This window comes from Amblyomma mixtum, chromosome 10, assembly GCF_055824585.1.
Source record: "Amblyomma mixtum isolate Tamu chromosome 10, ASM5582458v1, whole genome shotgun sequence".
In the NCBI taxonomy this organism is placed as follows: domain Eukaryota; kingdom Metazoa; phylum Arthropoda; class Arachnida; order Ixodida; family Ixodidae; genus Amblyomma; species Amblyomma mixtum.
Window position 1 is genome coordinate 136,780,290 of NC_143021.1, and position 25,063 is coordinate 136,805,352.

General features: G+C 47.6%; 1 pseudogene across 1 annotated transcript; it reads right to left on the reverse strand.

Moving 5' to 3' along the window:
* Positions 1-5,261: 5,261 nt before the first annotated feature.
* Positions 5,262-24,785, reverse strand: LOC149327050 (G2/mitotic-specific cyclin-B2-like; annotated as a pseudogene). The gene is made up of 7 exons (XR_016286388.1): positions 24,449-24,785; positions 18,476-18,724; positions 11,841-12,002; positions 7,998-8,248; positions 6,853-6,995; positions 5,930-6,037; positions 5,262-5,309 (listed from the first exon to the last, which is right to left on the reverse strand). The product of XR_016286388.1 is annotated as a G2/mitotic-specific cyclin-B2-like (transcript).
* Between the last annotated feature and the right edge of the window lie 278 nt (positions 24,786-25,063).

Consider the following 25,063-nt stretch of genomic DNA (forward strand, 5'->3'; position numbering starts at 1 on the left):
TTACACATGCTGCGGATGCAAGGTATACTAAACCCACCCATGTACGATGGAAGGCGCATGAACAACCGTGACACAAGTTCGGTTTTGCCCGCCCAAACGAAAGAGCCACAGGCCGAGGTTGACCTGCGAGCAAACGTGCGCGGTGGGTTTGCGACGCGGGCGACAAAAAAACATGCGGCTAGGACTGTGGACTTAACTATATAGCTGCGCTCTGCCATTGAAAGGCGGAAAGTTGACGCCACCGAGAGGCGTTTCTCAGCATTCGTGCGGAGGTTAGTCCAGGTTTCGCAGACTACTTCTTCGCTGTCGAGGAATACTACTCCCAGGACTTTCACTCCCTGCACCCACTCCACCTCGCCCGCAAGGTTCGGTGTGAAGGTGCCAAACCTTAGTGCCTTGCTTTTTCCCCTGTTCAATAGGGCCCCCGATATCTCGCTATACTCGAGAAACAGCCGCGAAAAAGCGGCGTAGCTATCCTCGTCCTTGAGGAAAAGCGACACGTCGTCGGCGTAGGCCGAAACTTTGATTTGGCCCTGGCCAGGCAGAGGGAAGCCGCGTATGGATGAGCTCTCGATAATACGCCGGATGAGTGGATCCAGGCATAACACGAAGAGCGTTGGGGAGAGAGGGCATCCTCGCCTTATGTCCCGGGTGACTGAGAAGGAAGCGCTCTGGTGGCCGTTTACGGAGAGTTGAGCGTTCAGGTCTGCGTAAAGTAAGCGCAGCCTGCTGACAATTTGCGGCGGGAATCCGAAGGCTTCGAGGATTCCGAACAGATACGAGTGTTCCACCCGATCGAATGCTTTCGCCTGATCAAGCGAAACAAAACACCCGGGGAAGCCCGTCCTGCTGGCAAATGTGAGCAGGTCTCTTGTGAGTGCCAATGCAGCAAACACAGAGCGGTCAGGCACGCTACTATTTTGAGCCTGGTGAATTAGGTAAGGCAGAACCGTCCGCATTCTTCTGTTGAGTAAAGATGCGACGATTTTGTAGTCTGCGTTTAAGAGGCTTATGGGCCGCCATGCTTGCGGGTCGGAGGAGTCACCGCCCGCTTTCGGAATGAGTATGATGCGGCATTCGCGGAAAGATTGTGGACGTAATCCATCCGCGAGGAAGCTGTTGACCATCTTCAGCAGCGCTCCTTGGATCTGGTAAAAAAATGTTGAATAAAAACTTGTTGGAATGCCGTCTGGACCGGGAGCAGAGGCTGCATTCATACTCTGCAGGATGGCATGCAGCTCTTGGCTTGTGGCTGGTGCGCAAAGGTTTTCATGCAGCTCTTCAGCTACTCGTGGAAAGTTTTCAAAAAACCTTTGCAGAAGCCCATCATAACCATCTTGAAGATTTAGCAAACTGCCTGTAGAGGACAGATTCGAGAAGTGGCTTGCGAAGATCGTGCTGATATCGGACGTGGTTTTGCTTTGGGTGCCGTCTGGGAGTGTCACGAAAGGCACAGTAGCGGGAGCGAATTCCTCTGCCGTGCCTGTGCGTACGTGTCGTAGCACAGCCGGGTCTGATATAGGCCGCCCGAGCTGGTGTGCGCGACTAGCTGCCCGTGATGACTGGCAGAGCAACACGTGGTGACGTGCTTTAAGTAGGCTCAGGTAATCGCTCATGACAAAGGTTAAGGGAGCGCCCCTCTGCACTATACGGATGCGCTTGACGGTGTAATTCAGTGCATGAGTTACCCGGCGTCTTCGGTCTTGACCGGCCGCCAGCAGAGTTGCCTGCCAACGAGTCTTGAGTATGTCCCATGAATCAGTTGCAACGAAGCTCTTGCACGATGCGGCCAACGCCGTACACAGCGACGCCACGCTTTCCGGGTCAGCCACTAGGCTCGTGTCCATACGCCACGGAACAGTACGTGGGGTGTCCTCACCAAAGTCAAGCCTGACTGACAAGGGGTGGTGATCGGAAATCACCGGCGTGCCTGCAGGGAACGCGAGAAGCTCGCAGCTGACGACCAAAGAAGCGAGCTCTGGTGGAAAATAGAATTTGTCTATCCGAGTGGCTGACTGTGCTCTCTCCCACGTCGCTCCAAAGGCATCCCCGTGAAGCTGTACCCACGCGAAAGACAAGCGGAACTGAGAGTCACGAGATCGCGGAGCGCGGGGGCACCGGAAAAAACGGCGACCGTGACTCTGTCCGCGGACGTCACGGTCAGTGTTAAGAACACAATTGAAGTCACCGACTATAAAAGTGGGGTAAGGATCAAGGAGGAATGAGTCGAGGCGCACAAAAAAATCGGAACTACTAGACTGCCGTGCTGGCGCGTATACAACCAACGCACGTACCCGCCGCTGGTTTAGTGTGAAATCGACCGCAAGAGTGCGGCCATCCAGCCCGAAAGTGCAATGAGCACCCGCGCGCAGGCAGGGGTTTACAAATACGACACCAACACCGCACATATGAGAATCAGTCAAGGAAAAATAAGCAAAAACAGAAAACCGAGTGTTGAAATTCAGCACATCAAGCGATTGTACGAAAATTGCACTCCTGTAAAAACAGGATGTCGACGCCCCTAGCCCTGGCAAAATGCATCACCTCTCTCTGTCTGTCTACGGATTGAAACCCCGAGCATTCAGGGAGAGGAGATGCACAACCGCCATGACTGCCAAGAGCACCGACGGCATAACATACAACCTAAAGAGCGCTGCCATGGGCGGCGCTTGACGCGCGCGGCACTTTTTGCTACAACGTTCGTTAACCGTCCCTTCAGATTCCGATGATTGGGGGTGGGCACGTTTGTAGACGGGTCTGAAAAAGTCATTGTTTTGGGGTCGTCGGCGCTTGCGGCCTCGCTCACCGGTTGCTGCGTGGTCTTGGTGACGCTCGCAGTTGAAGCCGATGCCGACGCCTGGGTCGCCGACGGGAGGGTGTGGCTGGCTGGTGATGGGAAACGCGCGTCGTCCGCACCGTCAGGAGTCGTCGGCCCTGACGCCTGCCCGCACGTCAAGTCTCCTGTCAGGCGAAGCGGCGTGACTTTGTCCGCCACCTCCTCCAAGTCGTCCGACGTCACGCTAGACTCGTCGCCGCTGCTGCTCTCGGTGTTTTAGGAATCTGTGCCGGATGGCGGTGGCAAGGGTTCCGCGAAAAGTACACTGAACGGCTCCACCTCGTTTGAAGGCGTCCCCTCGTGCTGCTCCTTCATGGGCACCTCCGTCGCGGGGGCGGGCTCGGGCTCCCTCGGGCGGCTGCTCGTAGGGTCCGCGTCGGCAACAGAAGTCCGGACAGCTGGTGTGCTCCGCGTTTTTGTGGCCATGTTGTCCTTGCTCGGTGCCTCCCTCGAGGCGGCGGCCGCCGCATAGGACCGTGGTCGCAGGGAGTCATTCTTCATAACTTGTTGCGCGCCAGGAGACACGGGATTAGAGCAACGCTGATAATGAAAGAGGACGATTGCTTGCCCAGCAACTGTGTCAGTCACGTAACAACGAGCCCCCCCCCCTCCCTCCTTGAAAAATTCATACTCGTTTCCATCTGTCACACCACGGCGCTTGAAGGTAACGCAGAAAATTAATTAATTTAATATGTGTTGTTACAGACTCAAGCGAAAATAGGGCAACGCGAGAAGTGGTTTAGGCTGAGGATATACACAGAAACGACTTATACGCAGCGCGAAATACGCGAGAATACGGGCCGCGCGTGCGCTCAGTGAACAGTCCGATGTGCGTCCTCCCCTATATACCGCCAGTTCCGTAATTAAACGAGCGTCGTAGAATGCTCCTCACAGCTAAAACGGTGTATTGTTCGAGCTGAAATTTCGTGCAGCGATGGCATTTGGTCGGCAGATCTGTTTTATATTATAATTTTATGGGGTACTTGGCTGAATCAACAAGAAGTGGTCCGAAACAGGCCGCTGTCTCAGCGGTTTCACCGGTGGCGCCATCTCTTCGGACGACCGTGGAGAGTGGCTGTGTACACGACTCACGCTGCCGAAGGCCGCTTGCAATAACCACACAAACCACGGAATGCACAGGAGAAGGGTACAAAGGTTATCCGTCAAACAGACAATTTTATTACATGTTTTTCAGTTACCTATTGTCCACTCAAGCTTCCACGGGCTTTCGACTAGGCTGCCTCACTTTCGAAGCCCAATAAAGTGTGCTATGATATCGCTGGGCCGAGACACGGTGACGAGCTTCTAGGTCCTCGGTAATAAGAGATGATATTAGTAATATTTTCTTCGCTTTCTAGAAGTAATTTAATTTCAACGCTCTTGCACGCTTGAAGGTTGGCGCTACTCCGCCGGCCCCACCCCCGGGGGCGGAGCTTCCTGACTCGCCGGAGCTCACGCGGCTCACTGGCAACAGCTATAGCAGCTGCCTGACAACTGGAAGAAAGAGCGACGGAGGAAGGTACTAGCATCAAAATGTCGACTCGAAAGGGTTCGAGAACTTACGGCGTCATTGTGAGTTTTGTGCTCAGTGTAGAAGTGCAATGTTTGGCTTAGCGGTAATTTTATATTCAAAATGACATCGCGAAGACGAAAAGAGCGAAGGCACACACGAACAGCCCCGCGGCGCTAGGACGACTCGACTGTCTTATGAAGCGAATCTTTTTGAAGCAGCTCGTGCTGAGGCGCAGTACTGGCAGTTCAACGGAATCCCACTCGGCTAAGCAACCTCTAAATCTGAGGTTCAACACAGGTCAACTGTTTCGAATCAAATCTTTTCAAATCCATATTTCATCAAATCCTTCAATCAAATTCATATTTCATGATTTCTCTGCGACCTTTATCCGCTGCCATTCTTTCTAACATTCGCGTCTTCGACGTGGCGTGGAGCCTTCGCATACCACTGCACAGCTGTATCTTACACTTACTGCAGCGTATATAGTAGCAGAGGTACATTGCTCCACATAATTGTGGCAGGTCGGCGTAGACAGCAGCAGCGCTACAAAATATTCTTGTACTTATCAAACCTGAAACGGTCTTGTGCGCAGAGCACGTATATCACTATCATAGTATACAACGCTGTTGACTGGCACATTCAAGATGCAGCTGTGCGACTACACTGTCAGCGCCATTTCACGAAGGAAGCTGCTGCACAGGGACACAGGAAAGTGCGGTCACGGGAAATGGAGTGAGATAATTTATTACGAAAAACATGCATGTGAAATATTAGGTGAACAGAAAGTGCCATCAAAAATATGTAGAGCATTCAAAATATGCAGGGGAAGTCAGCCCTTGGAATGTGCAGCTTGACCTTCAGAGCGCTCCCTTTTGAAATCTGGCGAAGCTGCTGGACTTTGGTGTTCGATGATCAGCCGAGAGATCCAGACCAGTCCTTCTCGTAGACCTCGTATGGAGTCTGCAACAGAGCACAAGAAATTTTCACTGTGTTGCTACAAGAGTCAAACAAATGCAGCAAGATCGGTGTTCCAATGTGTTTCCAAGAACGACAATGCGAACAGTAGCTCCCACGCAACATAACAAACTTACATCAGTGGGCACGGAAAAAACATATGCCATCGAACATTTGGATTACCAACATCTACAGATTTCTTGGACGAAAAGTTGGCATATTGTAAGGTACTGTTATGGAAATATTTTAGGCAGTGGTCGATTCTCCCACTGCGTTTTTTACCCCTTTTTGAAATTTTCCGTCGCTACTATAAAAAAACCAATAGGAAAATTTCTCGACGCTAACAAAAACGTTTTTAGCAAAAGTATACAAGCCTCCCAATGGGAGAACTATGAATATACTGATTGCTACAGTGTATGAAAAAATTGCGTTCTTAAACTCTTCCCCGTTGAAAAATTATTGCGTCTAGAGTTGCTGCTCACTATGTTTATCAGCTATGGATTCTACTTGCCAGACAACGAAAGAGGACTTACGTTTAAAGGAGCCGCATATTACATGCACGCTCTTTGACAATAGACGAGGTATCTCTAGACTTATGCGCTGAAAAAATGGAAAACGATACCCACCCACTTTTCGCTCTCGCAGGCGGCCAGCAGCAACTCTTGCATCCGGGTCCTATAGGCTGCAGGGAACCTATGTCGTGGCCACTGGACACCTGCATCTTGTGGTCCCAACTGGAAATAAATAGCACTGTGTTTAGTACTCATACCCACCCCCGAAGAAAAATAAATACATCCTCAAGAGGGCATTTGAGTGCTACTGCAGTGTTGACGTTGCGGAAAACTTCCCGTCTAGTAATTAGCGGGGGATTATACGTATTTGTTGTTTTGTAATGCAACACTGAATACATATTCCCTCTCATGATGGCGATCGCGATTCTCTCGTGAGAAACATGCGATATGATTGTTCTCATTCCGGAACAAATGATGCCCTGCAAGGAATGCACATGTATATTTGGTTCGTACATGTAGCAGATAAGCAGAAAAGACAATTTTGGCCCAATAAAGTTACAAAACGTATATGAATCACCTATTCGTTTAGAAGCTTTCTTAAACGCACACCCATCTCGCCACTTCTACAGAGAAAACGTATGATCACAGTGGAATTTCACGAAACCGAAACTCATTGGAGCGCGAGCAATGTTCTAGTCACAGGAAGGAAATGTGAAAGTAGTACACCTTCAAAAAGTAGTATATTAAAAAACTTTGGAAAAGTTTTAGTCACAAACTATAAATTTAAAGCAAGCAAGCCCTGCCCTTTTCGAAACAGAATATAATTGAGGGGAGTGGTTCATCTCTATTCACAAAAGGTAGCATACAGAATTCGCTAATTTGGACCAGGGAAAGCTCTCTTCTAAAGTTGTACCTCAGGCATTACCAAGCGTAATGTAGTTTTTCTTTAGGATATTACTTAATCTTTTCATTACAGTGTGTTTTTACTTTTCATAGGCTCGAAAAAATTAAAAGATAGTAAGGGCTCAGTGGCATACCATAGATTTTTCCTTCCTTGAAAGTGCATGGCGCAGTAGAGAGCAGATGCGGCCTTCTTGGAGGGCTTTATCCAGGCCATGGTGTAGTCGACCAGGCACACCTCCAGGATGTACATCGCCGTCAGGTGCTCCTGTTTGCTCGCCTGTTCAGCAAAGGAAACATGTGGTAGCCAGGGATTACTATTCCGAATCTCTACTTCGATTAAAAAAGGCAACGACTCATCTGCACATGTGTGTGGAAGAGTCAGGAGCTTTATATTTGGCTATTTGTCTCCCAAGCAACTGGTCAGATAAAAACAAAAACAAAAACGCGGCGCTGCTTGTCGGCTTGCATGGCACACGAAAAATGCAGGAGAAATTCAGGTTTTAAACTGAAATTGATGATAAATTAATGTTGGCCAATGTGGGTAGATTACCACACTACACTACATGTAAGCCATATCCTTCGGCATCAAAGCCCAATCCGTCCATAAAACAGCAGGGTGTGAAAAGCTTTCTGCGTCAATTCCGCAAACAAGGCTCCACCTTCACCCACTGCATGAAAAGTTTTAAACTGAATTTCATCCGTTTTAGGCGTCATAACGAGTGGAGAACTAGACGTGCGGAACCCAGGAATACATACCGACACGCGATATTAATCACTTCACCTTAATGAACCAAATTGTAGTTCAACGTCCCAAAGCGACTCCGGCTATGAGGGACGCCGCAGTTAAGGGCTTCGGAAATTTCGACCATTTGGGGTTCTTTAACGTGCACTGGTGTCGAAAAACACACAGGTCTCTAGAATCAGTTTACTGAACCAAAATATGCTCTAACGAATTAGGTTCTAATCTTTCGAAGGCAAATCACAATGAACTGGAGCACAGTTACGCGTCTGTACATCACCTGCGCTACTTTGTGTGCTCTACATGAAGGACTCAAACATCACCCCTCCTCTCGGAATCTCAAAACAGCGTGAATATAATGGTGCCCACGATACGACAGACTATTGTATGTTCTAACAGCTCAATTGTATCGAGCACCTATCCAACTCATTGCCAAATGGAGCCACGTCGTAGATTGCGAGCAGCAGTCAGTTAATGTGCAACATCCTCCGCAGATCGCTCTAAGCCAAGAATGCAACCGAGAGCACGACAGGCACCTACCTGAGCAGCCTTGCAGTTGCGACGCAGGAAGTCCAGGGGCAACGGCAGGTCCAGGGACCAATCCACAGCCCGGAGAATGTCCTCTTCGACGGCGCACAGTTCTCGCTCCGTCGTCTCTGCGAGGTAGGGACGGTAGTCGATGCGAGGTAGGAACGGTAGGGAAGGTGGTACTCGGGCTCTTTGTGCTTGACCGCAACACACAATGCTGCAGCCCACAGCAGCTCCATCTGGCGCTTATCCACGGAGCGCATCTGAATAGGGAAAAGCAGCAGAGGCCGGAGCACAGAACAGTCAAGAGACAGTCCTCAATCATAACTCCCAGTAGAACTTGTACAAACGTACAGATTCTTCCGGCACTCTAAAGGTCAACAAAAATGCAGAAAAACAGGCCTAAGTGCTTATTCATAAGCATTTTGCCTAGCTGCCAATCGCGTCTGGATCTCTAGTGCTATGGAGTGGAAAGCCCTTAGGTAAGCTTCAATGAACACAAAACGCTAACGAAGGGTAAATAATATGAAAAATGCAATGGAGCTAATAACGACAGCTCGCGTTTGTATAAACGATTCGCTCTTGACTACGTCCATATATGTACATACTTAGGACGTAAGCTATTTCGAATTCAAGCTCGAAACGCATCGAATGGATAACAGATTTTCATTTCATTTTCATTTTCATTTCATTTCTCTCTTTATTTCCTTTCCTTTCGAAAAGGTAGGAGCCGGGACTAAAAGCTGTAAAAACAGCTTGACAGGGGCCGCGGCCCCCTGCATGGTGGCACTGCAGCGTGTCGGAAACAACATCACCATAACAAAGGAAAAATAAATACAGGTACATATTACAAAGGCAATATAGTTCAAGAGCAAAATAAATACAAATTCAACATTGCAAGGCAAAACAACAGTTTGTAACGCTTCAAACACAGAAAAAAAAGAAAACAAAGAAAAAAAATAGATGAAGTACAATGTGTTGGACATTCTGGACACAGTATGTAACGAATTGAAGCGACAGTAAATTTCTACAAGGGACATGGGTACAATAATTACAGCGCAGAAAACTTCTCACATTACAAGATCTAAGACAACTATAGTAATTTCTGCCGACAGAACAGGCTAATGGTATGTTTAGGTTCGTATGCTGGATCGAAATTCGACGACTCTAAACTATTGAGTAATGTGGGAGTAATATATTTCAAAGATTGCGTATGGTATGAGGTGCGAGGTGTAGGTACAAGCCATTTTTCCTTGTGCCTCGTAAGGCGAGGTCTGGCGTTTTCTTGTAGTTGGGCTAAAGATATTAAAAAATTACTTTTTTCTTTCACAAAAGATTTATATATTAGCATTAACCTATAGTTATATAGGCAAAACACTGGGAGAACACTATATTTCTCAAAAAGGGGGGCCGAGTGGTGCAAAAGACACATTAGCGATATACCGAACTGCTTTTTTTTGAAGTAAGTGCAGTTTTTTTAAGTCAGTCATACCAATCGTGCCCCAGACAATAATACAGTACTGAAGAAGAGATAATACTAGGGAATTATAGAGAATAATTTTAACCTTGGTAGGCAAAATTTCTCTCAGTCTCGCAATAACACCAACAGCACTGGATATTTTCGATTGAAGGTACTCAACGTGTTTGTTCCAAGTTAAATGCTTTGAGAAATGAACACCAAGTATTTTCACTGTATCGACTATTTGGATGCGATCTGTACCTAGACGTAGATTCAATGAAGTCAGCTGATGTTTTCCTTTTGGTGAATATAAAATTGCTTGTGTTTTAGACGGGTTTATCCTTAAACAGTTTGCGTTAACCCATTGGTGTAAATCGCCAAGCGCTTTATTCGACAGCAATTCAATGTCTGCTTCTGTCTTGCCCTTAACAAAAAGCGTCGTATCATCTGCGTACGAGACAAACTGAGCGCTGTCTGTGCATCGAACAATGTCATTGACATAGATAATGAATAACAGTGGCCCAAGTATGCTTCCTTGCGGGACTCCAGTTGATACAGCCAGCACGGAAGATTTACTGCCATTTATGTCAACGTACTGAGTTCTATTTCCAAGGTATGACTTAAGCAGTGTGTGAGCAATGCCGCGGACTCCGTATCTATGTAGCTTGGAAAGAAGGATGAAATGATTTACAAGATCAAACGCTTTCGTAAAGTCGATATAGATGCCTGCTATAATCTCTCTTTTGCTAAAAGCTTCTAAAATGATCTCTTTTTGTGCTACAAGGGCCGTCTCTGTTGATCGGTGCCGTCTGAAACCATGCTGAAAGTCAGAATACAAACTGTGTTGCGAAAAAAATGAAGAAATTCTTGTGTAATATTTTTTCGATTCCCTTTGAGCAAATAGGTAATATGGAAATTGGACGGTAATTGCTTAGTGTACCTTTATCGCCATGTTTAAATATGGGTATTACACGAGCGACCTGCATTTCTTCAGGAAATATGCCTGTAGATAAAATTAGGTTATAAATATGAGTGATAACTGGACAGATTAGGTCAAGAACGTACTTTACCGGGATCACCTGCATGCCATTTGAGTCTTGAGCTTTACTGTTTTTTATAGCATTCATGGAATAATAAACTTCTGAGCAATTTGTGGGTGCAAGAAATAGTGACTGACTGCTGTACATTTCCGGCAGATACCGGTCAAAGTTGTCCATACTTTTATTACTACAAACCTTAATCTGATTAGATTGTTGAATGAAAAGAGTATTGAAAGCGTCGGCTAGTTCCTTGCCAGAAATGCACACTCCATGGTGCTGGAAATTATCAGGAAAAGCCTCTGAGCCATCAGCTGAGAGCAGGGGTTTCAGTTTTCGCCAGACTACATCTGACCGCAGAGTAGTCTCGTTCCAGAAAATTTTAAGAAAATAGAAATTCTTCGCTGCCTTTAACTTTGAGTTCAGGCTATTTCTATATGCCTTAAAAACAGAAAAATCATCGCCCCTTTTGTTCTTTATGAATCGAGCATATAATGCATTCTTGCGTTTAATCATGCTCAACAATTCATGCGTTAGCCACGGCTTGCGCGCTTTCGATGGTTTTTTTACACGACACAAAGGAAAGTGGGCATCATATATGAATCTGAACACAGCTATGAAATTAGAGTATGCAACATCGCTACTTGTTGCTTTGTAAACGGTGTTCCAGTTTTCTTGACTAATCGCAAAACGGAAATATTCAAGATTGGCGGGAGTGATGATCTGAACAAGATTGTTTTCTTTACATTTTTTTCTTTTTATTTGACGAGCCTTGTCAGCTAGGATAAATATTCCTGAATGGTCGCTGATACCAGTGTATACTGTATCCGCGGTTATTGTCTCAGTATTAAGATGAAAGTGTCCCGGCAACTAAAACCTTATTTACCAGTGAATGCCTTCAGTACGAGGCACTAACGGAAGCTGCAGCATCCATAGTTCCGACAACCAACCAGCAGTGGCGGTGTGCTTTCACACAGCCGCAAACGGTAAACAAGCACCATGAGTATGGCAAAGTGTACCACAGTTCGATTCTTTACGAATCCAGGAGTAGGAACAATAAATTCTGCAGATGCCTTGTTGTAACACACAGGTACTTACAAAACTGAGAGATAGAATTACAAGGAAAAAGGCACCACAGATGAGACAAATAATGTGAAATTCGCATGGAAACGCCCTCGTGTTCTGTATGATGCAAGTCTCAAGTCGTTTTCCGGTGAAACGTAACGCTAAGGCATCATTCGCCTGATCCATCGCGGAATTCGTTCGTATTTGTATCGGCATTCAATTTTCTAATACTGCACTTTCGTTTTGGGCGCTGCTTGTGAACGCGGTTCAAAGGTAGACAGAAGCTTTGCTTACCTGCAAGTAGCGATCCGCGAGGGAGACATCGAGAAAAAGCGTCTCCGGCGAGAACTGCAGCACGTTGCGGGTCCCGATGAGCCAGTGAACATTGCGCTCCCGTACTGAGCGATCCACCACTTTTTGGCCGCTCAAAAATAACGGTTCGATGGGCCATTTCGTCTGCAATGGAGAGGAATGAAAAAGGACATTCTAAGAGACTAGCTCCAAGAACTAAGTTTAGAATAATAATGTCACACATGATGCAAAAAAGCAATCTGATCTCGTCTCCAAGGCATTTAGAGATCCACCGATAGAGAATAATTAACAGTGTCATTGAGCCAAAGTGCGACTGCTACCCAAGTGTCACAAGGAGATGTTGAGAACTCAAGCCCTAGACCCTAAATGTCAGCAGCAAACAAGAGGTTCTAATTTCGTGTTATGCGAAATGTAGTTCGCCCAGTTTATAAAGCAGCACACTGACACAAAAACATAATGCATTCAAAACAGAAACACGCACAAATCATATGTACATTGCATATATAATTTCCTCTTCCTTTCATGCAGACGCTTGCGAGTGTACAATAAAGGGAAATGTATATCACAGCGAAATTGGGGGTGGAGTACCAAAGCTATTCGTTGTGTAGCTTCACGAAGAACTGAGTTTGGAGAAGAGACAGATAACTGCGTAAAAGCAGATGTCCCCCTAGAATATCAACTACTGTGCGTGGTCAAATGAATTCCCAGCAGACAGCACTTTGTTCGACCACGAGTGCGATATGGAGAAACAGCACTTTTAGCAGCGTTTACGCTATGGACCCACAGTGATGTGTGGCGTATGCAAGATGAGGTGGTGTTTGGGTTTGTGTGTACGAAGCTCTGCTGGGAGCTACGAATGAGGACTGTCTCTTGACTATTCCGTGCTCCGGCCTCTGCGACATTTCCCTGTTCAGATGCGCCCCGTGGATAAGCGGCAGATGGAGCTGGTGTGGGCAGCAGCACTGTGTTGCGGTGCAGCACAAAAGCCCGAGTGCCACCTTCCCTACCGTTCCTACCTCGCATCGACTAAAGGCACGGGAGAGAACACGGAGAGGGAACTGTGCAACTTGGAAGAGGACATTCTTCAGATCGTCGATTGTTCCCTCGATTTGTCGTTGCCCCTGGACTTCCTGAGTCGCAACTGCAAGGCTGCCAAGGTATGTGCATTTCGTGCTTTCGGTTATATTCCTGGCTTATTGTGGTCAGTGGAGGGCATTGCACAATGAGTGCTTTTTAGAGCAGAGTATTGGAGTGGTGTGCTCTTTTATTTCTCGATGACAATAAGCCTCTCATGTTGCTCGACATCTGGACCGCGCCTTCGCAGCGTAATAAGTTGGATAGGTGCTGGATACAGGCGAGTTTTCAGAACAGACACTAAGCTGCCATATCATTGGCATCATTGTACTAACGCTGTTTGGAGATTCTAAGCGGAGCGGTGATGTTGTAATGTTTTCTATAGAGCACAGATCGATGCGCAGATGACCCACAGACGCAAGCATACGGCACGTTTTATGGCGATTAGCTGACGAAAGATCGAAACTTTATTCATTAAACTATATTTTGGTTCAATAAAATGAAGTTCTTAATATCGCGGAGTGCTTTCGTCCCAGAGCAACTCATCACTTATTAGATGGATGCTTTCCTTTAAAGGGACAACTATCCAGACTTTTTTCTGAGTAAAACCAACTACACACGTATTTCTGAGCATGTTGTTGCTTTTTAGCAGCCGAAACGGCTGCTTAAAACAGTGTAAGACTTTTCGCGCCACTTACTTCACTTCTTATCAGTTTGAAACGTTTGTCGGTGCAGCCTTGTTTGTTGAATCAATGTAGAAAAGGAATGGGGCAGTGGTGTCGAACGATGTTGTTTACCTACTAGGATGTGGTGCGCTAATCATGCTGGCTAACAGCAATTTATTGTGTGTCGGTTTCAAAGCTTAATTTCCTCCTATAATAATTAAGCTTCACGAAGTCGAAGTAAACTCGAGCATAGGGTAAAATTCCAGCCACTCTCGGTAACTCCTCTTGGAGTGCCATGAGTGCAATCAGCAGCCGTGCGACCAATTCATAATTTTTTTTCTTAAATATGACTGCGTAATAAAAGACATGGTTGTTTCCCTTCCCTGGGAAAGGCCCCTGTACAACGCTACAAGTAAGTCCGAATGGCTCAGAAAGAAATGGTATATTTTGAGGCATTGCCAAAATAACAGATATTAGGAGTAATAGTTTCGTTAGACCAACCTACCTGAGGAAGTGGTAAATATTTTTACGAAAGATTTGCTGGCAAAGTTTGATTGTCAATGCACCATACAAGCAACAATCTTTTTTATGAGTAATCATATGCTGTTCAGCGCCGCGCATGAGAGGTTTCTGATGCAATGGTTGTTTATTTTTTTCTAACTAATTTCTGGGGACGACAAATAGCCATACATAAGGTCTCGTGTGTTCCACAGACCTGTGTAGTGAAGTATTAACCTTTTTACCTGACTGGCTGTCCCACGTTCCGTGCCCTTCACAGGCAAGCAAAACGGAACTTCTCACGGCCATGTACATCCTGGAGGTGTGCCTGGACGACTACACCATGGCCTGGATAAAGCCCTCCAAGAAGGCCGCATCGGCTCTGTACTGCGCCATGCACTTTCAAGGCAGGAAAAACCTCTGGTATGCCGCTGAGTCCTTATAGTCTTTCCATTTGTAGAGGGTACAACAAGAAAAGCTCGCAGTAATGAAATGCTTCAACGATATATTCATTTAAATCTACATTAAGGTCGGCGATGTATTAGTTAAACTTTAGATGGGAATGGTCGTTGGCGTGAATACACAACATGCAAAATTCTATGTTCGCTTATCCGCAAGAATGTTTTCTCGAACAAAAACAAATCTCATTCCCCAAACCATTACCCACAACAGGTGTTAGCATGATGAGAAATGCCCCTGTCCCCGCTATAGTAATCTGTTTAAAAAACGTCAGGGCTTGCCATCTTTAAGCACATTTATAGTGTTTGAGTACAACTTTTCCAAAGTTTTTTTAATACACTACTTTTAAATAGTTGTAATACTTTCAAATTGATGTGAAGTCACCCGGGACATTTTTAGTGCTCCAATACGATTCGCTCTCTGGAAATTCGCATGTTATCACACAATGAATTTGCGCCACAAGTGCGCGGTAATACTAAAGCTTCTTATCAAACAGGTAAATCAAAAGGGCCTTAAATCTTATGTGTGCAATGTTATCTTCTCTGCAATTCTGCTACAAGTACGAATCTAAGGAACATAGGCGTTCCTGGAAGGACATCATTTCTTCCTGAACTAGAATCAATCATATCATATGTTTAACACAAAAGAATTGTGATCATCATCATGAGAGGCTATACGGGAAGTTTTCCGCAGTGCCGCTTAAAAAGCCTCTATAGGGCACGAATTTTGCTCTTCGGGAGTCGGTGTGACTGATGAGTGCACTGCTGTTTTTTTCCGGTTGGGACCACAAGATGCAGTTGTCCAGTGGCCACGATATAGGCGCCCTGCAGCCCATAGTGACGCGGATGCTAGAGTTCGTGCTGTCCGTCTGCGAAAATGAAAAGTCTGTGGGTATCATTTTCCATATTTTCGGCGTATAAGTCTAGAGATACCTCCTCTATTGCCACAGATCGTGCATGTAACTTGCGGCTCGTTTAATCATGAGGCTTTTTTCTTTCTCTGGGGAGTGGTATGCATAACAGGTAAGCACAGTGAGCAATAGCGGTGACTAAAAGAGTCTCATACACAGCAGTTGCGGCCGAAATCACTTTTCAACCGAAAATATGTTATGCGCACAATCCTTGCATATATTGTAAGATTTCACTTTCACAGTCAGTATATCCGCAGTTCTTCCTTCGGCGGGCTTTAATTTTTTTTTTGCTCGTACCGTTCTTGCTACTGCCAAAATGTTTCCCCCCAATGGTTTTCTATTGCAGTTTTACTGGAGGCGAGCGACGGAACAACTTTAACAGCAGGTTTTGGCGCCCAACGGAAGAATACCATTGCCTTTAATATTTCGATAACAATACCTTACAATATTCAAAATTCCACCAAGAAAGCCGGACATGTTCCTAATCCAAATGTTGCAGTATCGTATATTTTTGCCTCACCTACTGATGTGTTTTGCTATGTTGCGTGGGAGCTACTGTTCCCATTGTCATCCTTGGAAAGACACTGTCCCAACGGTCTTGTTGCATTTGTTTGTCTCTTGCGGCAGCAGACTGACCAATTTTGTGTGCTTTTGCAGATTCCATACGAGATCTACGAGAAGAACTGGTATGACTCGCTCGTATGTTATCGGACACCAGACCAGCGGCACCAGATTCCAAACAAGGCCTTCTGAATTTCAAGCTATACATTCCAAAGGCTACACATACCACTGCACTGCGTGGGAGACTACATATGTTTGCAATTGTTGCCATTATTTCTTGTCTTAATACTTCGCATGCATGATTCGTAATAAATCTATTATTAAAGTGACCAGGCCGTCCTGTGTACCTGTGCTGCAGCTTTCTTCGTGAAGCAGTGCTGATATTATGGTCAGGCAGCTCTATTGTGAATGTGGATGGTTGTTCGTGGTATGTTAGTGATATTCGTGCTGTACACACGAGACCATTCCAGGTTTGATAAGTAAGCGCAAATTTTTTTAACTGGTTTGCTGTCTACGCCGACCTGTCGCCAATCTGAGGAGCTATGCTCCTCTGCTACTACAGACCTTAAGTCAGTGTAGGATACATCTGTGCAGTTGATTTCCGAAGGCTCCACACTACGTAGAAAATACATATGTCAGAAGGAACGGCAGCAGAGTATGCATGAACTATGGGGGTACTGCAAGTTTTGAATGACAAAACTTGCTCTCTGTTACGCCTGATATTTAAATGCTGCTTAGCAGAGTGTGACCCCACTGAACTGTCAGTCCTGTGCTTCTGTACGCGGTTCTTCAAAAACATTGGGTTAATGGTCACGCGTAACTTTACAGGGGCTCTGAAATACCTCCAGATTAGAGCACCTGAACACCTCAGCCAGATAATACGCTTCTACGCACAGCAGAGAAAGTTAGCGAGCCCTTCGCGGCGACTTTTTCTGGCACGCACCCTCCTCCAGAGTTGGCTATTGATGCATAGTTTCAGAAGTCAACAGCTACTATTTGCTGCGGCCAAGCTCTCTCCTCTATTTGTAATGTAATTTCCCTCCTCAATTTAGGAGCCCCGATGCACAATAGCTGTTCGGAAGTTCAACTGAAAGACCTAATCGACGATGCCTCTCTGAAAGTAGGTTGATAATAAATTATAATCGATAGATAATAAACAGGTACAGTGATATGTGCACGCAAAGCGACAGAAAATAGCGTTGCCTTGCACTGCATGTAATTGAAAAAAAAAGGGCGCCTGTAAAAAGAGCTCCGCAGAACTCCATTTATTACGAATGCCATTCGACTAAAATGGCATTCTCAACGTGACCGTGTAGCAATGGCAGGCGTCACTTCTGGCAACGTCGGCATTTTTTTGCAAAATTAACCTATTCGTGTGCAGTTTTTTTCTTGCTCTTAGCAGCTGTGTAGTGCCTGTCGTTAAGCAGTACACAGTAATCTAGAGGTACGGCATTTACTTGTTGCTCAAGGACGTTATTACCCACGTGGGCATGAGGCGCCACCGACGCGTGGGTGTGAGAAACAGGCGTTGTTTAGAGTGTGGCCGCACTGGTGGCACACAGGGGCGGCTGGCAGCAGGCGAAAAAGCTTGTCGCAAAAGTGTGGAGAGTGCGCGTGTGGCAGCTTTCTGCATGTTTACGTTAGGCAGGAATACCGATATCTTAAAACGAGAGGCGCCGAATTAGGGGCGAAACGCAACGCACAAATGCAGCGAGTGAGCGTTCAGCGCTGGCAATACGTGTCGCGATAAGGTCAAAGGCTGCCTTCCGAACGCTGCTTCCTATAGTTGGCTTCTCCCAGCCAAAGGACCCCCTTCCAGCCAATGGCGTCGGCCGATTCTCATCACCCTGCTAGTGTGACAAAGCAGAGAGCGATAGATGAAACAGGATAACCCCTTCCCTCTATAGTCGAGGTCGACCCCTCTCCTTATTGTGGCGTCGCTCCCTGCTTTCTCAGGCTAGCAGGGCCATGACACTCGCCCGACGCCCATGGCTGGAAGGGGCACTTTTGACGGGGAAAAGCCGATGCGTTCTTTAATTGTATCCGACTATCTGGTAGCGGAGCCGTGCTAAGCGCGCTTGCACAATTTTCGTCCACTATTTCCGCGAATTCAACTGGCTGAAATCCTCACAGTAGCCCAAGCGAAATATATGGGACGATATCAGTCGTATGCACTCCTGCTGTGCCAAAGAGCATGTGCGTTGCTGTGCTTCGCGGGCTTCATTTAAGGTGGCCAAAAATGTGCCCAAAGCCTGCGTCACCTCGGCATTCGGCGTCTGCAAAACCCCCGGCAACGCGACCCTGATTTCGTTCAGTGTATCTTCGTGCACTCGCGTCTTCTGGACAAGGTCGTTCACACGAGCCTCAAGGGCCTGCATCATGGCCAGCACAGTCGCCTCTTCGTGGGCGTGATGTGCCGGGAAGGGGTCCTTCGAGGGCACCTCGACTACCTGCAGCTGGGCGGAGACGTCGCTAAGAGTCGCGGCGCTCCCGTGCCGCGAATGTTGGTCCGGTGTCGCCAAAGGCTTCCCATGGTTGCATCCGAGCTCGTAGGGCGGCGGTAGGTCTCCGTTCGGCACGCTGTCGCCACACCGTGGACATGCGAGTTCATGGAAAACGCACTGTTCTTCGAAGTGCTGCAGTACAGCTTGCAGGCTGCCTACGAAGTTGCAGCCACGGTGTTCGTTCCAGCAGTGCGCCTTGAAAGAAAAGAAAAGAAGGAGCTGTTTAGAGCTCAAACCGGCTTTCATCTCCACTTTTGTGTGCTTTTTCAACGGTACAAAACATCTTTTGCGGGTCACTCAGCGGTTAGAGTGGCTGAGAGCATTTCGGCGTAGACTTTGTAGCAGGCGAAAATCCAGTTTGGTGCAAGTTCCTCGGTGTTATAGCAGATGCGTAATAAATCCGGTCAAAATTCAGTACCGGAGGATTTTTCAACTAATTTGTGTCACGGTTTAAAATATTACAGTGCGCTACGTGAAGATTTGAACATTGCAGGGTTCTGCGCAGTCGTATCCGGTATCCGGATCTTTAATGCGGCTCTTTTAAAAACGTGACCTTTTTCATTGTTAACAATAGCGCAAATATTTCTGGGCAAAATTTGAAGCGACTCTGCAGAAACGCCCATATAAATTGTTTTCCTCAAAATATTATCCGCATGGTTCCTTTTAAATACTTGAAATCCCGCGAGATTTAGAAATTGGTACATGACTGCGCTCCAGCACTGCGATGTAAGCGCTTTCAAATGAATCCCGATTGATCTCAGGGAAAGCTAGGATGAATAAAAGACCCTTAGGTGATCCTCGGTAGACCTTTTGAATGCGTTAGCAACCACATATTGTGTTATATCCGTTGACCAGACAAAAAAGTTCGCTATATCCGTTGTTCAGACAAAAAAGTTCGTTATCTCCATTTTTTAGTCAAAAAGTGTTTTATATATTAGGTCAACACATGAGAGGTCGTTATATCCGAGATGGCTTACTAAGGTTTGTTATATCTGTGATATAATACTAAGTTCGTATAGGTAACGTCAGTTGCGAAGTTCGTTCGTATGACAAGTGGCTAACCAGCCACTGGCTACTGACAGACAGCGGACGCCATTTCTGCTCGCACTGACCCCTCTAATGATAACCCATTTAAACAGGCCACTGGCTACACGAATCGTGCCTTAAAGAGTGCGGCTTCTTTGGATTATTTTTCCCTCTTTCCAGCAACGTTTTGTAGCGCATGGCCGGGATTAATACGTTTGGTGACAAAAAAGAAAGCGCATGCAATCCAGATGGATCTTCATTACCTGCGAATGCGGTCAATCAGACAAACTCGCGACCAAAGACCACAACCTCTGAAGGCGGGCCAGCTGTTCGGCCCCAGCTTGCTGCTTATCCAGCTCCGCCCCGTTTTGTCCGAAGGACAGGTGAAAAAACCGTAGATTTGGGCCGTGTTTTTAGCAAGAAGCATCTATAATCTCGGTGTCTTTTTTTTATAGAGACAGTGTGCCTATTGACATACAGTAATATTTACAAATACAGGTACACACTGGACTCTTTGCGGATAGCACGCAAAGAGGAGCAGGTCCAAAGCAAGCAAACTCGTACGGAAGCCAAGAAATTACAGGATTGCACTTAAGGGTGCGGAAGAGCGGAAATGCGAAAGCCTTTCCCTGCCCTCTGTCTCCCTAAACTTTTGTGTCATTTTTTTATTATTATTTTTCTATTTTTGTGATTTCTTTTTGAAATTTTTCATAATGTTTGCTTTTTCTTTTTGTTCTTTGTTTTCAGATTACTGCGGTGAACCGCACTGTACCAATGCGACCACATACTATATCGACGCCCATGGCTATTATGGCGTGTAAGTGTACTTTTTCGCGTTTAGTTAATTACCTAATTAAACCTCATGAACCAAATTTTTCCCGCGGCAACATTTTATCATACACTATCTGCCACAATCACACATTTATCTTCAAGGAACCAAGTAATTACGAGGTCAAAATTGCGGACACTTTTTGTTGATGCGACAGAGCCATACAGTGCTCTCGCATTAATATAAATCTATACGGTACGCGGTGAGAGGGCGCTATTTAGAATTTTACGTTGAGAAAAGGCGCGAAGGCTGGAAAGCTGCGTATGATCTGGACACGTTCAACGCTCGCTGAGGCGTACCGAGAGCTAGGCGCGTTCGTTGGTGATGTTTTTGGAATTGCACTGTGCTTTCCTTTTGAGCCACTGCATGTTAGTGATAAGCTGTACGGTTCCACGTAGCAGGTGCCCCTACCCGATCACTCGAAAGGCATCAGAGCTGCGGCGGATAAGAGCGCGGCTTGGGAGCGCACCGTCACTGATTCGCTCGCTACAGTTAGTTGGCGCGCCAGCGTCCCAACCGATGTGTTCACAAGATAACACGGATAAGATTACAACGAAAAACTTGGGGAAAACAAAGTGCAGGTGGAATATAAGTGGTATCCACTGCCGCCGACCGCTATGCTTGGGGTACACGTAATAGACTGACTCCTGCTCCTCTGGCATTTTAGAGGGTTAGCTCCAATACTCCCATTACTCAAGGACGCGTTAGTATGAAACGCAAGGTCATTGAAGTGGGGCCAGTGGGTGGTGCCACTGGTACGAATATTGTGGACGACCTAATCGGCAGAGAATGTCCGGAGTGGTATCAAACGATTGAGCGCGTTACGGAGCATAAGGGTGCTAGTCGAATCAAAGCGTAGCGTATCTAGGGATTCGTACCGACAGCCTTCAGTCCCCAGAACCATTACATTCGAAGTGGTGTGAAACGGTTTGTCGTCTTGAGCTGTACACGTTAGCTTCGGAAAGTAGATATCCGGATATAACAAAAATTTGTACCGGATATAACGAAGGTGGTTAAAGACGCAACATTCGTTCGATATAGCCAACGCTAGGTACTCATACCTGCCTCAGCGTTTTGTTCTTTTTATTCGCGTGTCGCGTTCAGATTGCCGCTTCAAATCCGCATACATCCGAGATCCGACCGTAGTCTATCACCGTGCGTGATAGACGCACGAAACTCAGTCGCACACCGGATCGAACCCGCGTCCCCGGGTTGAGCAGCCAAGCGCCTTAACCTCTGATCCACCGCGGTGGGCGCTCGCTACAGTAGTACCAAAGCTAGCTCACGAGCTGCAGTACTCTAAAGAACGCCGTGACCATCTCCCCGTCGAGATGTAGCGAGAGCTACGAGAAGAACTGGATTCATATGCCGGCGAAGCGTCAACAGGGAAAAGATCCTAAGATCCCCGCGGTGAATTGAGACAGCGGCGACAGGATCATGAAGTACGGGCCCGCGATGGCATCGGCGCCAGACACAAGCGGCAAACGAACCACAACGGTAGCACTCGGCCGTTCGACTCTCACTTCAACACAAACCTCTTGGACTATGAACGCTCGTTCAAGGACACTTTCAAAGATACCGGGAGATTCTGTGGCAACGTCTGCTACACCACTTCATTCATCAGCAACATGCTGGCGATGAAATCTGCAGTACGTTTCATGGCCGCCTGGAAAATCTTGAATATGCAATAATCACATGAGCAACGACGCGTAATCAGCAAGTGATCGCCCGCACAAGGTGCGCATAGAACAAAATATCGCGCGCACAATACTTTAGCCTGCTACAAATGCTTAGGATTGACCCCGCTGGTGACCTGCCACCACCGGACCCCAAGATTCAAGCGATCGGTTACACCTCACTCGACTTCGAAACTCCAGAAAAAATGGATAAGTAACGCACCATGAGTCAGCCGCGGTAGTCATAAATGGCCATTCTTATTTTTTTTTTATGAAACACATGCCCCGAACGCACGCGATGAAGTTGCTTAAAAGTGGTTACCACAGACCAATTTTTTTTTAACATTTGGGTAAAATGACACCTCGTCCACCTGCCGTAGCTGTAAACTGCCGAACCTGTACCAGCGCCGAGCTTCAGAAACTTTTCAGGAGGATAAACTCGTTGGCAGCGTCTCAACGAGGCCACAAAGTGCCTCAGGCAGTGGCAGTCGGCCACTATACTAACGGCGAGCTGCATCGTCCAACTCGAGCTGTGTACAGTATTCTTTTCTCCGTCACGGAATGTCGAATGGCGACCCTAGATCGCGCCGTCGCTCTCTCATCCGCACGTGCACATGCTGTCGAGCCAAGAAAGCCTACATCGTCGAAGTCAAGCACCGGCCCCATGCCGAGCCGCGCAAGCAGCAGCGCTTGCGGGCTCAGTGCTTAGGGCGCTCGGCTACGGAGCCGGCGTATCAGTGTTCGAACCCGGCCGCGGCGACCGCGTGTCCACGGAGAAGAAACGTACAGCCGCGGTCAAAAATACACGGCCCACGGCTCCGGCGCAAGGAGCGGCTGCAGGGCCGCACCGCGGCGCTGCTATCTCCGTCGGGCGCTATCTGCGAGGGTGAACGGAGTGATGAGAAAGCCTCGCCCGCACTCACTCCTGACACGTCACACGACTGATAAATTTTAAGTGCTGCGGTCAGCTGCTTCACGGCTGAGCTCAGTACGAAAGAGGGCCCTGCAATTCGCGCTGCGTGTGACTTTCGGCGCCGCGCCAGCGCCTGCTCGAATATCTTGTTTTCCTTACCAGCTCGGCAGGCGCGCATTTGGCAGAGCGCGCGGCGCATGCTGCTGCGAAGTGTCCGAGTTCAGTTCGCATTCCATATTTACGCGCGTCTCGCGTCCTTATTCGCCGCGCTCCAGTGCCCGGCGTTTGGCACACGTGCGTTCACGCTCTCAAGTGAATGAGTGAATAAGGGTTTATTGACAAAGTGTGATAAGTCCTGAGAAACTTGACCCCTGCGGCCTTCACTTGCTGCTACAATTAGCGTGTTATAGCCAACAATATTTCTCTCACGGCGGCAAAATATTTGTTGGGTGGATGAGTTTAGGATGCTTATGGATACAAGGCGGCTGGAGCTGGCACCAAGGCTCGCCATTCATGGGCGCGCAGTACATACGAGAGCGAAGCAGTATCGAGGCGGCAACGGTGAACCGGGCGCACTCCCCTTCAGTAAAGCCGCGCGGCAAACGAGGCAAAGTCGAGGCGCGATCCTTCGTACAGACCGTCAGCCGCGAAACAGCTGAATGGCGCACTTGAAGTTCATCAGTCGTGTGACGAGCCCAGAAGAGAGTGAGGGCAAAGTTTTATCGTCACCCAATGCAACCCCGCAGCAAGAGCCCGACGGAGATAGCCGCGCCGCGATGCGGCCCGACAGCCGCTCCTTGCGCCGGTGCCGTGGGCCGCGTATTTTTGACCGCGACCGTAAAGCACGGTGTAAGAATAACGTACTGCACCCGCGTGCTGTATGACGTCCCTTTTGCGGAGACCTCCACTGCGGCACCTCTTCTTTCGCTCCCACCTCCCTCCCTTCCCTCAAGGGGTGGTTAGAACGTCCACCGAAAAGTGACACAACGCACGTTCGGTTACCTGATAACCATTCACTTTGCTAGTCCAGCTTTAACATTCTAACCGAGCGTTTCATGAACATACCACGTTAAAAAAAAGCATGACGGTTCTTTTGCAGAACTGAGATCATACATATATAGCACTAACCGGCGCCAAAAATACTGCTTAGCCTTTGCAAGAAGATTGGTTTGGTTGGTTTATGGGGTTTAACGTCCCAAAGCGACTAAGGCTATGAGAGACGCCGTAGTGAAGGGCTCCGGAAATTTCGACCACCTGGGGTTCTTTAACGTGCACTGATATTGCGCACAGTACACGGGCCTCTAGAATTTCTCCTCCAAAGAAATTCTAGCATACATAGTCAGCACTAACCGACGCCAAAAATACTGCTTAGCCCTTGCAAGAAGAAGATTGTTTAATTTATTTTCGCTGGCAAAATATATACACTGCCTCCGCCCCGTACAGAAAAGTACACAAGTGTCGAAAGTAGTACGTACCTTCAAATTCTCCACTTTCCGAGCGTGCACGTGGACCCTCTGACACTCATTGCCTTCGAATCCCTCCCCGTCTAGCGGACAGGCTTCTTGGCCATCTTTGACGCTTTTTCCATGGCATGGCTCGCTCAAGGAGTGCTGGCACGGCAACAGTACCGTTGTTCTGGGAAGCACACTGCACATATGGCATTTGCGGTAATGCGAGACACCGTCGGCGAACCGCGTCGGTCGCCAGTTGAGGCCGCTGGCGAAGCCTCGCACTCGGTACAGAGCTCCTCGTCCCGCTCCCGCCATGGCGCGCCAAGCTCGCAAGCACTAACCGCCCCGCCAGATATCAACTGCAAAACACGCGCAGACAGCATAGAGAAAGATATTGGTAAAGAGCGGACACTCGGCGAAATCTGGCCCCAGGAAATGACGCGCAATCCTTCTCCTCCACTAGATAATCTTCCAACTCCAGGATGGCGCCACCAGTCTCTAAACGCGCGCGCGCGCGCGGGCGGGTAGCCGGCGCGGCGGCTCAGACCCATCCGAGTGGCAGACATCGGAGCACTGTGTGGGCTGTTTTGTGCGCGTGAAAGCGTGCGGCGTATTTGCTCGTGCGGGCAGACCGCAATT